Below are 16,357 nucleotides of genomic sequence, written 5' to 3'. Positions count from 1 at the left end.
AGGAGCCATGCACATCTGAACCGGACCAGAAGAAGCCCTGCTCGGCTAAACTGGGCCTGGAGAAGCCTTGCAAAACCAACAAAATCAAAGTGGACTCTGGAGCAGTGCTGGAGCTGCCTGCGCTGGCAGAGGCAGGCACAGGGATTGTAGAGCTGTCGCCAGGTGACACCAGTCACTGCACCAGTCACTGCACGTGGAGATGGAAGATAAGCCCCAGTTCAAAGTGCCAATCGAAAGAAAGAAGCGAGGTAAAAAAAAAACAGGCAAAGAAAGACATAAATGTGGAGGAACCTGAATCAGACAGTGAAGATGCAATGTCTGATTCAGTTTTTAATTTAGAGTCTAAGGAGGAACCGTTAAACGTATTATATAGCACTGAGGACATAAAAGAGTTTTTAAGAACCACCAAGTGGCAAAAGAACGTATTAGTCAAGGATTTTTTCCCGTACTGCAAACAGTTTGTCAACGATATAAAGCAATTTAGCAGAGAAGGAGCTTTTACAGATCAGGAAATCTTTAGGTTAAAAAAGCTGATAACGAAGGTCAATAGGGAGAACTCTGATGAATACTGATAGAGTGTGTGGTCTTTTAGTTTTAGTTTTTTTGGCATTTTTTTGTTTTACTTTTATTTCATTTTTAATTAATGGGATTCACGTTGCGAGTCTTAATATAAATGGAGCAAGGGAACATGTAGAAAGAGCGGAGCTATATGAGCTCATTAAACAGAAATGTGTTGATGTTGTCATGTTGCAGGAGACCCACAGCGATGTTAACAATGCTGCTGATTGGGTGAAGGAGTTGGACGGGTTGGCGATTTTAAGCCACAACACATCGCTAAATGGTGGTGTTGCCTTGATTTTTTACTAGTAATTTTATTACTGTTTCTTACATGGTGAAATATTTTTTAAACGGGAGGCTTTTAAAAGTAAATGTTTTTTATGAGAATGAGGTATTTGTTTTTAACTGGGTGGATGCTCCCACCAGTGCAGTGGAGAGAATGGGAACAGAGACAAATGACAGAGGAAAGGAAAACCTGTCAAACCGAATGAATCACAATATGAAATTAAGAAGGGAAAAAACTACATTGCAATAAAGACAAAGTTTTTAGACAAACCCAACAATGTTATTTTAAACTCCAGCACTGCAGAGCTTTTAATTTTGGTAGAAGATTTTTATTGTACTTTAGAAAATATAGACAGAAACTATGCAGAACCTCATGTAGCTTCCCGTAAACACCTGTGGGAGGCCCACGATCTCTGTGACATATGGAGAAATTTTAATAAGAAGCAGAGGCAGTACACGTGAGCCCACTCCATAGACAACATTCTCTCCCTGGCAAGATTAGATCGATTTTACTTTTTTTAAGCATCAGCTAACTTTTTTTTCAAAATGTTTTATTTTTCCATTTTAACACTTTTAGAATATGCTAATTTTAGAGAGTCTTTTATTATTTTTTATTTTTTATAGAATTGTTTTAAACTGTTTTAAAAAGAAGGCAGCTTTTAACTCCCAGTGGTGGGATGTTACAAAAGCACAAATAAAAATTTTCATTGCCAGGTATCTAAAAGCTCTGGAGATGGAGACAGTGGAACTACAGCGTTTGGAGGCCACAGGAAATCGAGGGCACATTAAAGCCCTCAAAAACAAAAAGCCAAAATGAACGACCTGTTGGACACTGCAGTACAGGGGGTGCTGGTCCACTCATGTTTTAAAAGCATCACTGAGATGGATGCTCCTTCTAAGTTGTTCTTCAGTTTAGAGCAAAAGTATGGACAAGCTGTGCCAACAGAATCAGGGGATCTCATGTCAGAGCCTTCTAAAATTTGCCAGCGGACAGTCAGCTTCTATTCGAAGCAGCGAGAGATCAGGGGCACAGGAGGTAGAAGAGAGCTTCCTTAAAAACCTGCTTAAGCTCACATATTTAGTGGCCAGAGAGTTGACAGGGAGCTGTCACTGTCTGAGCTTCAGGAGGCTCTCCAAAGCATAAAGAATGGGTGGGTGCCAGGAATGAATGGTCTCCCTGTCGAGTTCTTTAAGGCATTCTGGGCAGTTATAGGGCAGGACGTGCTGGAGGTCCTAAGGAAGAGTGTGAAAGATGGTCAGCTCCTGTCAAGCTGCAGGAGAGCCGTCTTGATCCTGCTGCCAAAGAAGGGAGACCTGACCCAGCTGTCTAACTGGCGCCCAGTGTCACTACTGTGCAATGACTGCAAGCTGCTTTCAAAAGCATTAGCATCGAGACTGACAAAGGTGATGAAGCAGATCATCCACCATGACCAGACGTACTGTGTGCCTGGCAGGTCGATATTTGCCAACATATACTTAATTTGTGACATTTTGTATGACTGGGTTGAGCATGAATACTTGTGGAAGGTGCTGGAAAGCTTTGGGTTCAACCCTGGTTTCATAGCAATGATCAGGGTGTTGTACAGTGAAATTGATTGTGTACTGAAGGTCAACAGTGGTTTATGTGCTCCTTTTAGAGTGTACAGAGGGATCAGGCAGGGCTGTTTCCTCTCAGGTATGTTGTACTCTCTAGCGATTGAACCTCTTTAAAAGTTAATGAGTCATCTCTGGTTTTAATATTCCACATGCTAATGCCCCCATATGCTTGTCAGCTTATGCAGATGACTTGGTAGTCATAATAAACACACAAAATGATGCAAAGCTTTTAACTGACATTTCAAAGGACTTTCAGATTTTATCTTCTGCCAAGGTCAACTGAGGGAAAAGGGAAGCCATTTTAGCTGTGGAGTGGGGAGTTGGGCAACCTTCACTGCCAGGAGGCTTAGCATGGAAAAGATGCTTCTGTAGAGCATGTGAAAGGCAGACTGAACAGGTGGAGATGGTTGGTCTGAAAGATGTCCTACAGGGGCGAACGCTGGTCATCAACAACCTTGCCGCGTCGTCTCTCTGGCACAAGCTAGCCTGCATTGATCCTCCACCAAACCTGCTGGGGAACATCCCCAGCAGCATTGCTGGTGGATTTCTTCTGGGACAAACTACACTGGATTCGTCCGTGTTTTCCATCTGCCGAAAGAGGAAAGAGGGCATGGGCTGGTCCAGCTGTCCAGCAGAGCTGCAACATTCCGCCTCCAATTTATCCAGAGACTCCTCACTGGACCCAGAGACTTAGTATGGAGAGCAGCAGCCAGTGGATTATTACGCACAGTTAAAGGACTGGGGCTGGACAAAGCCTTGTTTTTAATAGACACAAAAATGCTGGACGTTTCTGGATTACCAATGTTTTACCGTGGACTTTTTAAAATCTGGAACACTGTCAAACACTACACTGGTTGTTGGCGGAGCCTCTGGTGTACAGCGAGTGACTGGACATCTCCAGCATGACCATTCCAGCCCTGTCCAGAACTCCGTAATGCTCTGGGAGCTTGTATACATCGTGGGGTCAGACTTGTCAAGGGCAGAGGACCTGGCAGCGCATATGGGACTGAGGTCCCTGCATGTTGTCCATCATCCTACATCGCTCAAGATCTACACTGACATTAGAGGAGCATGTTCAGCTGATAGACTATCAACACACAGAGGCTGGTCCTGCAGAGGATGAACCCTTTCCCCAGCTGAACATCGCTCCTGACCTCGACAGGTGCTGAATAAGAAAAAGCTGAGTGGGAGGGTGGACACCCCATGGAGAAGTGTTCAGGGTTTTAATGCCGATATTAAACCAGAGTGGAGACACTGTACAATCCACGGTTACCAAAAAGAGCTGCCGACCTCCAGTGGAGGATTTTTATGGTATTATCTCTTTGAACTCTTTTATTTCTGGTTTAAACCCTGATATTACACCTGACTGTCCTTTTTGTTCACAGAAAGAAAAATATTTTCATGCTTTTATTCACTGGTTGTGTTTTTACGGAGCATTTTAAGGTCTTTATATGTTTATGTACTGTTTAGTGTTTTATTTTTAAATACATGTTTGTGTTTTAAATATGTTAGGAAACACAGGTTCAGGTGCCAACTGGTTAATTTTATCCTCGGTTAAGCGAAGATGGCAATATACCTGAGCCGGAAAAAATCTGATTACACAGAACACTGAATGTGGGGCCACAAAAATGTTAAAAAGGCTGATAAAATCAAGACTTTTAATTAATTAAAATGTTTTCAGAAGTATGATTGATATGGATGTGTTTAAATTTGTGTGGTGTTGGGAGAATGTTTTGTGCTCTGTTACAGAAGGAGAACTAAACTTTGCACCAGAGCTGATCTAACCATTCATGTTTTAATCAATTATGAAATCATCTTAACACGTATTTATTTATCAATTTATTTTTTAATTTATTAAATATTATTTAGATAGATAGATAGATAGATAGATAGATAGATAGATAGATAGATAGATAGATAGATAGATAGATAGATAGATAGATAGATATTTTTATTTTATTAAATATTATTATTTATTAATATTATGATTTGTGACTTTTTTTGTAAAGGTTAAAAGTCACTCTCCCTCTTTCTCTTTCTCTTTCTGGTGGAAAGAACACACAGGATGTGTAATGTGTAGAAACTAAGAGAGTGAAGTGTGTGTCATTGTGTATCTGCAGGTTGTGGGATTGTGGAGTATCAGATAAAGGCTGTGCTGCTCTCGCTTCAGCTCTGAGATCAAACCCCTCACACCTGAGAGATCTGAATCTATCTGTGAATGAAGTAGGAGACTCAGGAGTGAAGTGTCTCTCTGATCTGAAAAATGATGAACGTTACAAACTACAGAAACTGATGTGAGTAATAATCTGTTTTATATAAACACTGAAACTGATGAAATGATTAGAGTTATTTACTACATTAGTGTTATTTACTACATCAGCGTTATTTACTACATCAGCGTTATTTACTACATTAGCGTTATTTACTACATCAGTGTTATTTACTACATCAGTGTTATTTACTACATCAGCGTTATTTACTACATTAGTGTTATTTACTACATTAACGTTATTTACTACATCAGTGTTATTTACTACATCAGCGTTATTTACTACATCAGTGTTATTTACTACATTAACGTTATTTACTACATTAGTGTTATTTACTACATTAGTGTTATTTACTACATCAGCGTTATTTACTACATCAGTGTTATTTACTACATCAGCGTTATTTACTACATTAGTGTTATTTATTTACTACATTGGCATTATAGAACAAGAGAGAAGCTCCACAGCAGTGATCTTTATTAAAAGCAGCAAAAACTCTACAGCCTGGGATTGGAGAAGTGCAGTGATGTGATGCAAATATCTGCTCATGTTCCTCTTCCATCTTCTGTACCTTCTCATTTGTTCTCACTAAATGTTCTACCAAAGATATTATATAAGCATGAAGAAATGTTGAAGGACAAATGATACACTGGAATCAAATCCTGGTTTCCTTGAAGCAGAGATAATTACCTGCTGCTGATCATCAAACACCTCCTTCTAGTTTTCTGTTACTGATTCACTTCTTTCTCTTCTAGTGTTTAATGGTGATGAACAATTTTGTGTGAAGACTCCAGTGTTCCTGCATTTCCGTGTCTGCAAACCGAGAACATGTTTATCTACAGGATCTGAGGAGTTGATGTGAAAAAGCCCAGAGCAGAAGGAGTCCAAATCACATGTATTTTTTGTCCTTTAGTTAGTATTTAATAGAGTTTCTATCTTTATGCTACAGGATCAGACCCAATCCATTCTTTATTTTCTCTCTGATCTGATCTCCATTTCTTACTAGTGTTACGACCCAGTCTAGAATGGATCTTACAAAAGCAGCAACCCAAACACACCACAAACCACAAACACACACAAAAAGGTTTGCTACACAGGTGTTGGTATATTGTAACACTTGAATATATGTACATAAACTTACAGGCTTGTCTTCAGGGTGGGCCAAGGCCAAAATAATAAACAAAAATGACTATTGAGGTAGCTACCTCTCCTGAAAATAAAGAAAAGAAAAATACAAACAGCTTCCCTAACTCCCTGCTACAAAAACAAAGACAAAACAACCCCTCACCCAAAGTAAATGGCAGCCCCACCCCTAATGCCAGTGAAATAAATATCTACAGTGCTCAAATATATCACAATATAATACAAAAAAAAATATATATATATATATATATATATATATATATATATATATATATATATATATATATATATATATATACAAACAGCAATCCGAGGGGCAAAACAGGCTCAAAGTCAGTAAACAGGCAGAGGTTAAAATCGCTAACATCAACAACAAAGCTATACTCTGAACACCAAAACAACCGATCAAACACCACTACAACAACCCCTCCTAATTGCTTCACTCCTTATCCTTAGAAAGGAAACTGGTTGATGATGTCATTGTGAAGGAGGTGGGATCAGCCAGGCTAGGGCAGGCCTCAAACACCAATATGGACATGGGGCTACCTAGGGTTGTAACACTAGTACCAGGTGATTAACCAAGTATGGAATCAGTGCCATCTTTAGTTCCCACACACACACACATACACACACACACACACACATGTATATGTATATGTTTATGTATATGATGTATTTTATAATATTTCATATAAAAACACCCATAAAACTATAATAATTTTATACAAAGTTTAATTTATTTAACTTTCTTTCTTTCTTTCTTTCTTTCTTTCTTTCTTTCTTTCTACACCACTTTTTGTAAATTTCCCCATGAATAAAATTTTATCTTAAGGTTTATTATCTACAGAAGCCCATTCTTTGCTCGGAAGCGCATTATTGCGTAACCATGGAGATGTAGAAGATATCATATGGTTTAGTGTGATGACTGTATATTAGTTTTTTGTTTTTTTCCCTGTACTGTTTGTTGCTGTGTGTATGGGATTGTATGGATTCTGCTGGCTGTGAAACAAATTGCCCCTCGGGGATAATAAAGTTGACCCTTTAATTATCTACTGGACATTAGCTCAGGGAGGAAATGAGAAATTACTACACATATTAGTAGTCAATGTTATTATTATTATTATTATTATTATTATTATTAAAATATAATAATTATAATAATAATAACATTGACTGATATATGTTACACACTCTGACTGTCCACTTGATAAAACGAACTTTAAATTTATAAATGGACAGTCAGAATGTGTAACATATATTTGTATTCACTGTTAAAATATAATATTAATAATAATAATAATAATAATAATAATAATAATAATAATAATAATAATCATGTGAATAGAGACATTATTAAAGACTTTTTTTGCCAAAGTTAAGATTTGTTTATTTTAAGTGTTAATAATTTTATGATTATTCCAATCAAATAGGGACACACAATTATTTTGTTACTCATATTAGCTACATATAATGTTTAATCAGTCACACAAAAGTAATGTAAATAAATATAGAGTCAGTGTGATTAGGGTGATATTTTAAAGTACATAAATGAGGGTATAAATGAACATATTGAAGTAACTTTACTGACATTAGCAAAGTGGAATTTTCAGGCAGCAGTGGGCAGTGAATCAGATGGAACTGTTACAATCACTACAAAATATTTACTTTTATATTGATTACATTATGTTTATTTTATAGACATAGTGATGTCCTTAACAACCTTTACATTTTACTCCTCTGCTAATTATTTAGCTATCATGCAGAAATTCGAGGCTTTTCCGTTTCAGGATGTAACACTGATGTTTATCGCCGTTCTTGGGATTTTCTCTCTAAAAGAAGCTTTTTAACTTCCATAATCATGTTATAATCCATTATGAACAGATATCACTTAATATAAATAAAATAAAATAAATAAAATAAAATAAAGACTTTTCACCTTTATGTGAAGAACGTGGTGGTACGGCTGTGGGGATTCTGTCCCAGGAACACGATGACAGGTATCTCCCTGTTGTGTATCTTTCTGAATCTTTACACAACATAACACAAGGGTTTCCCTCGTGCTTGTGTGCAGTAGCTGCTGCGGCTCTGACGGTCCGGGATGCTAAGAAAACGGTGCTGTCACATCATTTGATACTGAACACCTCACATCAACTAACAGCTATTTTACACAACCTCAACACACAACATATGACAGCACAACGTAGACCTGGTTATGAAACCACACTCTTGAAGACAGAAAACTTGACCATTAAGACTCTTTTCAGCCGCATTCAGCTGTAGTAGTGCTGCGTGATCTGCTAGACTTTATAGATTTAGATGGTTTTGACGACACACATGATTGCCATAAACACACTGAACAAAAGACCTCTAGTTGGTCTGATCTTTTAGATACGGCCCTGGAAGAGGGGTTATTGCCTATATGTAGATGTTCATGTTCAAAACCTTCCAATGTGTATTTATGTGGATATCCAGTTGTAAGATTACCTGATGAAATAGTTGCTAAATCATTACCATACACATCTGCACACAGCTGCAGAGTTGGTGGCACTTACAAGAGCATGTCAGTTGTCTGAAGGTAAAGTAGTGACTATATACACTGATTCTAAGTCTGCTTATGGTGTTGTGCATGATTTTGCTGAAACATGGAAGCAAAGACACTTTAAAACAGCTTATGGAAAGCCCATAGCACATTTTAATCTCATAGACGACCTTTTAAATGCTGTTCAACTCCCTGCCAAAGTGGCCATAGTGAAGGTTAAAGGACATGCCGCAGGTGATTCAGAGGAAATTCAGGGAAACACGTTAGCAGATAAAGTAGCTCAGGAAGCAGCAAAACAACCAGTAGATTTGGACACAATACATACAAACCATAAGATCTCGATGATATCACATATCTCCAATATACCAGATATTGAACTAAAAATACTTCAGAGTCAGCCTACTGAGGAGGACATCAAGTATTGGGCTTCTAAACAATGTAAATCAGATTCTGCTGCTATCATTAGAGATGTGGATGGTAAAATTGCTCTGCCTAAACTACCTTTAATAGTGTTGGTGAAGCATTACCATGGGATGTCACACATTAGCATAGTTAAAGTCATACAGGCTATAAACACATTATACTGTATTGCTGATGTAGCTAAAACCAGAGGTGGCAAAAGTACACACATCCTTTACTTTAGTAGAAGTGCAGATACTCATGTTTTAAAATACTCGGGGAAAAAGTTGAAGTACTGATTATACCTTTTTTACTCAAGTGAAAGTAAAGAAATTTTCGCTCTGACATGAACTTCAGTAAAAAAATAGTTATTACTTCTACCTGTTTTAGTGTCATGCTGGTAACTGAACCTCACATCATATTAATATTAGGGCTGTCAATCAAATTAAATATTTAATCACACATTTTTATCTGTTCTAAATGTACCATATATTTAAACTTCCTGTTTTTAATACTTTAAGCAACATGGACATGGAGAAATATGGATGCAACATAGAGCATGAAGGCAAAAGATTCTTGTAAATGTTTTAAATTAATAATGATGGTTTAAATGACGTAAATCATCAGGACTCCAAACGGAACCTTTGCTATGTTTCCACACGGACAGTTAATGAGGTGATACCGGAGAAACTGCACCTCTTCAAGTCAAGAAGCTTTTATCATAATCATACTGATTTATGGTCTGTAATGGTTTTATGGGATTTATGGTATAAATCATACCGATTACCTAATCAGAGAACATTTGTATTCGATTTGAATGTGCTTTATGTAAAAGACATGTCGAGTTTTCTACACATATATTTATTTTGTCTGTGAGGTAAATATTCACTAATATTCAGGTTGTTTTATTGATGTGTTTGTGAAGAGAGACGACATGGCAAAGCGTGCCCCCTGTGAAGTTTTGTTTTTATCTGTACGATCAATAAAGAGAGTAATTTAAGTTTGTTTCTCAATTATGAGGGAAAAACCCACAAAACGCCACCCAGAGGGTTAATTGTGTGAGTCATGGTGGATTTGGTGTTTGATTTGAGATGGTGCAGAAATAAAACAATTGTTTACTGATTAAAAATATTTTTCTCTGGAGTTTATTTATTTATTTTATATCTAAGTAAAGGAAGGACGTCGTGAATAAATGTTTTGCTGAAAAATTGAATTTTGCCTCTTTTATATTTAGTTATTTATTTATGTATTTATATTTTTTATAAAAATAGTAAAAACAGAAATGTGTGCTGAATTGATAAAAATTTATGTTTTAGTGCCGTTTAAAAGAATTAGCTCCCAGTCATGTTTACATCACTGACTCCCTCTGTCTCATCCACGTTATCTTTACTTCTTGTTGCTTTCTGCCTGCTGATTCTTAGCTTCGTTAACTAGTCTACATATTTTGTTCTTTGGGGTTGATTTAAAAGATGCAGCTACAGTGTTAAAGAGCTGTGTTCTGGTGGAATTTTCCATTGATCATTTGTAATAAACAAGACAACAAACATAGTGAGCAGGATTCAAACCTGCACAGGGAGACCACCATGGATTTCTAGCCCAACACCTTAACCACTTAGCCATGAATACTGAAGCTGCAAACTGACGTCTGCACACGCATCAATGAGTCTTAGTCCCAGCACTTCTCAGCTTCTGTTAGGGTCCATGCCCAGGCTGTGAAGGCAGAGAAGGCAGTGTAATTGGCTGTGGCAGTAGTGTAACATAATTGTTGATGTAACTAACACTAGTAATCAATCCACTGTTGTAAAATGAAGCCTAGAATCAAATGAGGTGAACAGTTTTCACTCATCTTGTGGCAAACAGAGACTCAGTATCTAAATGAATCTCCAGTGTACAGAGACTGAGCATGCAGACGGCTGTTGGTAAGGATTTTTAACTGCATGAAAGGTGAGTATTTCTTTATGTACAAGCATGTAAAGAATTGTGCTGTTTTTATTTCCAAACTCAATTTGTGATTCTTTTTGCAAGTGGAGGTCAAGTGGAGCCACTGCTGATTCCCAGCTCTCCCTCTCCACAGTATATGACAGTTAAGTATTCTACTGAAATATCAGATCTCTATATGCAGAAAATAAGTGTATATAGATATCTGATTGGTATGTTTATCAGTATTCATGTACTGTTGGGAACCTTTGCATGAATACTGATAAACACCAATCATTGCTATGCTGCATGCCAGAGAAACGCATTTGTCCATGCATTTTGTTCTGGACCACTTTCTTATGGAGAGTTCCTACTAAAATAACAAATCTATTACGAGTAACTACTTACTTGTGGTGTCTTTTTTATTTCTTCTTTTGTATTAATGCGTTGTTTTGTGTATATATGCTCCTGAGGTCTCAGTGACCACTGGTCCTGCCCCTTCCCACTTCGTCCAGGCCTGCCTCTGGATAGTGTTCTCTCCGGTGGAGGCCACTCTGTGCAGCTTGGGACGGTTTCTCATCAACTCCTTGGGTGGTATCATGAAATTCTGGAGTAAGAACGGGAGCTTTGAGGATGTTAATGACTGGAGTTAATGTCAACAGACTGCTATATTGACTCAGGACTACATTTCGATTCAAATCACCATCACTGTATATCTGCTATGCTACGACTGTGTGGCCAATTCCAAATCCACCACCATCATCAAGTTTGCTGACGACACTGTTGTGGTGGGCCTGATCTCCAACAATGAGGAGTTGGCCTACCTACAGGAGGTTAAAAACCTGTAGAGATGGTGCCAGAACAACCTTCTCCTGAACATCAGCAAGACTAAGAAGTTGATAGTGGAATAGTGGAATAGTGATAGTAAAGCGAACACAGAGAGAATGAGGAGGAGCTTTTTCCCGCAGGCCATTCGAGGAATATGTCCTTGTTATTTTCTGATGCTCATTTCTAAGTTTCTTTAAATAACCCGTAACGCTGTTGTCAAGAAAAATAAAAAGCACGAGTTTTGGAAAGCCTGTGCAACTGGAGTTTTAGTGAGCTAACCCTTCACCCAGACTCAACGTGTTACAACGGCTTGTATCTAAACAACATTCCTTTCACAACTATTTCTCTCGAAAGTTTTTCTTTTGCCATTTTTTGCGTAAAAAAACAACAATGTTTTTTTCTCCCGATGCTGTGCAGCTCAGAACACAGGTGAGGTGCGTTTTTTCGTTTCCGTTCGGAAATTTCATTGGTCTAATGTTATGTTGCTCACTTTTTTGGCTTGAAGTTTGTGAAACTGGAAAAAACCTAGGAAAAAAATCATAAATTAGCCGCTTCATTGTTTAAGCTGCAGGGTTCAAAACGTGGGAAAAAAGTAGCGGCTTATAGTCCGAAAAATACAGTACAGTGGTACCTCGACATACGAGTTTAATTCGTTCCGTAATCTTGCTCGTATGTCAAATTGCTCATATTTCAAAGCAAATTTCCCCATTGAAATTAATTGAAATGCCATTAATCCGTTCCAGCCCCCACAATGCGACCCCAGTTGTTTTTGTTACGTGTTTTTGAATAAGAAAAAATTATTTATGAATGACAAATATTGTATAAAAACAAAATAAAAGAGAATGTAAAGATATAATAAGGTTTTATTCAGTGTATTTTCCTTGGAGATGAGACGACTTGAGCTAACGAAAACACTGGTGGTGTGTGTGTGTGTGTGTGTGTGTGTGTGTGTGTGAGTTTGCGGGGGGGTGGTTAGAGGCGATAAGCGGAGGCAGAGGGAAAACTCGTTTTTTACTAATCACTCCTGTACACTACGTATCCCTAAACTTTAAATGTTTTAATTTTTCTTCTTTGCTTATTGTTACTTATCCGCTTGAACTTTTCCTGGCTGCAGCGTAACAACTCATTAGTTGATGCTGGTGGAATGATGAGATGGACAACATTAGCCGATGCAGAAGCACTTTACTTGTTTTTATGAAGATAGATTCGCAGGGTTACAGTATAATATAACTTCCAGGTGGATAAACTTGGATTAACAGACCGCACTGCAGAACACAAATCATATAAATCGCACACAGGAAAAACATCCAGCCCGCACACTTCTTTCCCGCACTACACTACCTATTTTACTCTGGACTTCAATACCCAGAGAAAGTAGCCTTAAAGAAACAGCTCTCATTTTCCCTCTAATGCAACACTATCTTCATTTTAGTCACAATCTTCGCTTTCTGGCTTTGATTCGCCATCTAGCAGCAACGTCTCGAGCTCGTATCTCAAATTTTTGCTGGCGTATCAAAGCAAAAAATCGACCGAGTGACCGCTCGTATCTCAAAAAACTCGTATGTTAGGGCACTCGTATGTCGAGGTACCACTGTATATGTTTCATATTTATATCGGCTTTCTTTTTCTTTGTTTTATATTTCTCCCCATCCTGTTTTCTCATGCCGGACAGTTGTATAAAGCATTTCACTGCATGACGTACTCTGTATGAATTTGTATGTGACAAATTTAATTTGATTTGATTTGATTTAATAAATGGACATTTGGTGCAACCCAGATGAGGATGGTTTGGTTCTCTCTTGAGTCTGGTTCCAATCAAGGTTTGTTCTTTATGCCATCTAGAGGAGTTTTTGCTTGCCACAGTCGCCACTGGCTTGCTCAACTAACTTACTTAGAAAGAACATATTCACTTTTAATCACCATATTATCTGTGTAAAGCTGCTTTGAGACAATGTTCATTAAAAGCGCAATACAAATATAAATGAACTTAACTAAATTTAATTGAATAAAGGAAGATCTTATCTTAATAACAGTTATACCAGAGGTCAGAGTAAATTAATAACAGTTATACCAGAGGTCAGAGTAAATTAATAACAGTCATACCAGAGGTCAGGGTAAAGTTAAACATATGGCAGTTATACCAGAGGTCAGAGTAAAGTAATAGCAGTTATACCAGAGATCAGAGCAAAGACAGATAGGGGTGGGGCAGGTGATGTCAAATGGCGCAATCACCAGACCCAGCGTCCAACTCGCCTCGCCGTGCCGAGTGTTCAGACGTGTCACACGCCCGTGTCTCCGGAGTTTTGTCATTTTGTGTTTTTTTGTGCGTTCACGTCCACCTGACGTCATGTGGCAAACCCCTCAATATTCATATTAACTAGAGCAAGGCTTTTGGGTTCTTTTAATGTATTAATTAAATGTGTTAACCCTTATTAACTCAATTTTAAATGTTATCTTGGATTTCTCTTTTAAAATACACACATATGTTTTCCTTACCTAACTATGAATTCACCTTTAAGTTATAGTATTAATAAAGATTTTAACCATGTGTCTAGGTAGGTCTCTCACAAATAAAATAACCTCTTTCCAGGTAAATAATAAAATAACACAACACAAAGTTTTAGAAAAATCTCTTAGTTGTTTACTCAAAAAATAAGTTATCTCAAAGGAAATAAACAAATGAAAGAAAAATATATTTGTTCTTTTTGAACCTTCAACATAAAATGTTCCTCTTTTTTTTTAAATGAAAATAATGTAATTGAATAGTCACTTTTCTTAACACAACAATGTAAACAATGTCAATAATGTACCATATACATTCACAGGTTTCAATTTAAACAATGAACTCTCTTTTTAACCTCCTTTCATCACTTCAAAATCACTTAAATCAGACTTTTTTGTGGGCCCACAACACACCTTAATGCAATCTAAAGCCGGCAACCAAATGTATTATAAACTAAAATACCATAGCAGGCCTGATGCGTTGCTCGTGTTCGTAGTGACCCAAAACTTAATGGGCGCTTCACTCGTCAGCGAGCAAACAAAATGAAAAATACCTTGAGATGGTGTTTCTGTCCCAGCCTTTCACCAACAGTCACGCGCGCAGTCTCATCATCCGATCAGCATAACAACATGAACTCGATCTACTTTTTAACACCACGTCTTTTAGTAAAACTCACGAGTGAAATCCGGGTTGCTTCAAGCTCTGTATGAGTCCTCTCTCTGTCTTCAGATCGAAAACAGTAGATAAACTCCACAAACGGTTCAACTGAGGGTCAAACTTTAACCAGAAAATGTCATTCACTTGTAATGAACTGACTCCAGCATATTCTTCAAAAGCAACTCAGCGTTAGCATTAGCAATAGCACAAAAGTAAACAGTCTTTGAACTTCGTGTAGAAATTCCTCCCGTTTCTCAACATGCACCTTGTCACTCTCCTCATCCCTATTAACAAAACAACCCGTCAACTTACTGGATTGGGGTAATTCATAGGAAATGTAAACAGAAAGTAAAACGTAGTCAGCAGGATTCAAACCAGCACGGGGAGACCCCAATGGATTTCTAGTCCATCAACTTAACCACTCGGCCACTAATACAAAGCATGTCACTGTCATCCCCTACCTAAACTGGAAGCCCTATTAACACAACAACCTGTAAACTTACTGCATCGGGGTAATTCATAGGAAATGTAAACAGAAAAGGAAACATAGTCAGCAGGATTCAAACCTGCGCGGGGAGACCGCGATGGATTGCAAGTCCAATGCCTTAACCACTCGGCCATGACTACAACACACATCACTGCGATCCCCTACTTAAACTGGAAGCCCTATTAACACAACAACCTGTAAAGTTACTGGATCAGGGTAATTCATTGGAAATGTAAACAGAAAGTGAACCGTAGTCAGCAGGATTCGAACCTGCGTGGGGAGACCCAAATGGAATTCAAGGCCATCGGCTTAACCACTCGGCCCTGACTACAACACAAGGCAATGTAATCCCCTACTTAAACTGGAAACCCTATTAACACAACAACCTGTAAAGTTACTGGATCAGGGTAATTCATAGAAAATGTAAACAGAAAGTGAATCGTAGTCAGCTGGAAAAATCTTCATAATTAACCCAAAATGTGACAGAAAAGCAATCGTAGTCGGCAGGACTCGAACCTGCGCAGGGAGACCCCAATGGATTTCTAGTCCATCGCCTTAACCACTCGGCCACGACTACAGCGCAAGTTGCTGTTATACTCTACTTAAACTGGAAGCCCTATTAACACAACAACCTGTAAACTTACTGGATCGGGGTAATTCATAGGAAATGTAAACAGAAAGTGAATCATAGTCAGCAGGATCAGAAACTACGTGGGGAAACCCAAATGGATTTCTAGTCCATCCCCTTCACCACTCGGCCACGAACACAACGCAAGTCACTGTCATCCCCTACTTACACTGGAAGCCCTATTAACACAACAATCTGTAAACTTACTGGATCAGGGTAATTCATAGGAAATGTAAACAGAAAGTGAATAGTAGTCAGCAGGATTCGAGCCCGCGTGGGGACACCCCAATGGATTTCTAGTCCATCGCCTTAAACACTCGGCCATGACTACAACAAAAATCACTGTGATCCCCTACTTAAACTGGAAGCCCTATTAACACAACAACCTGTAAACTTACTGGATCAGGGTAATTTATAGTAAATGTAAACAGAAAGTGAATCGTAGTCAGCCGGAAACATCTTTATATTTAAACCAAAATGTAAACAGAAAGTGAATCGTTGTCAGCAGGAAACATCTTCATAAATAAACCAAAATGTGAACAGAAAA

General features: G+C 38.1%; 1 protein-coding gene and 2 non-coding genes across 3 annotated transcripts in view; all 3 read right to left on the bottom strand.

Moving 5' to 3' along the window:
• LOC124377356 overlaps positions 1-16,357 on the bottom strand; it is a 306,775-nt gene that overhangs the window by 258,821 nt on the left and 31,597 nt on the right. The window lies entirely within an intron of this gene.
• On the bottom strand, positions 15,241-15,322 carry trnaa-ugc. The gene has a single exon. It is a non-coding gene; the product is annotated as a tRNA-Ala (tRNA).
• trnas-aga lies at positions 15,678-15,759 on the bottom strand. Its single transcript has one exon. It is a non-coding gene; the product is annotated as a tRNA-Ser (tRNA).

The sequence above is a fragment of the Silurus meridionalis genome, chromosome 23 (assembly GCF_014805685.1).
Source record: "Silurus meridionalis isolate SWU-2019-XX chromosome 23, ASM1480568v1, whole genome shotgun sequence".
Classification (NCBI taxonomy): Eukaryota; Metazoa; Chordata; class Actinopteri; order Siluriformes; family Siluridae; genus Silurus; species Silurus meridionalis.
Note: the sequence above shows the minus strand (reverse complement) of the source record. Positions and strands in the feature narration are given on the sequence as shown.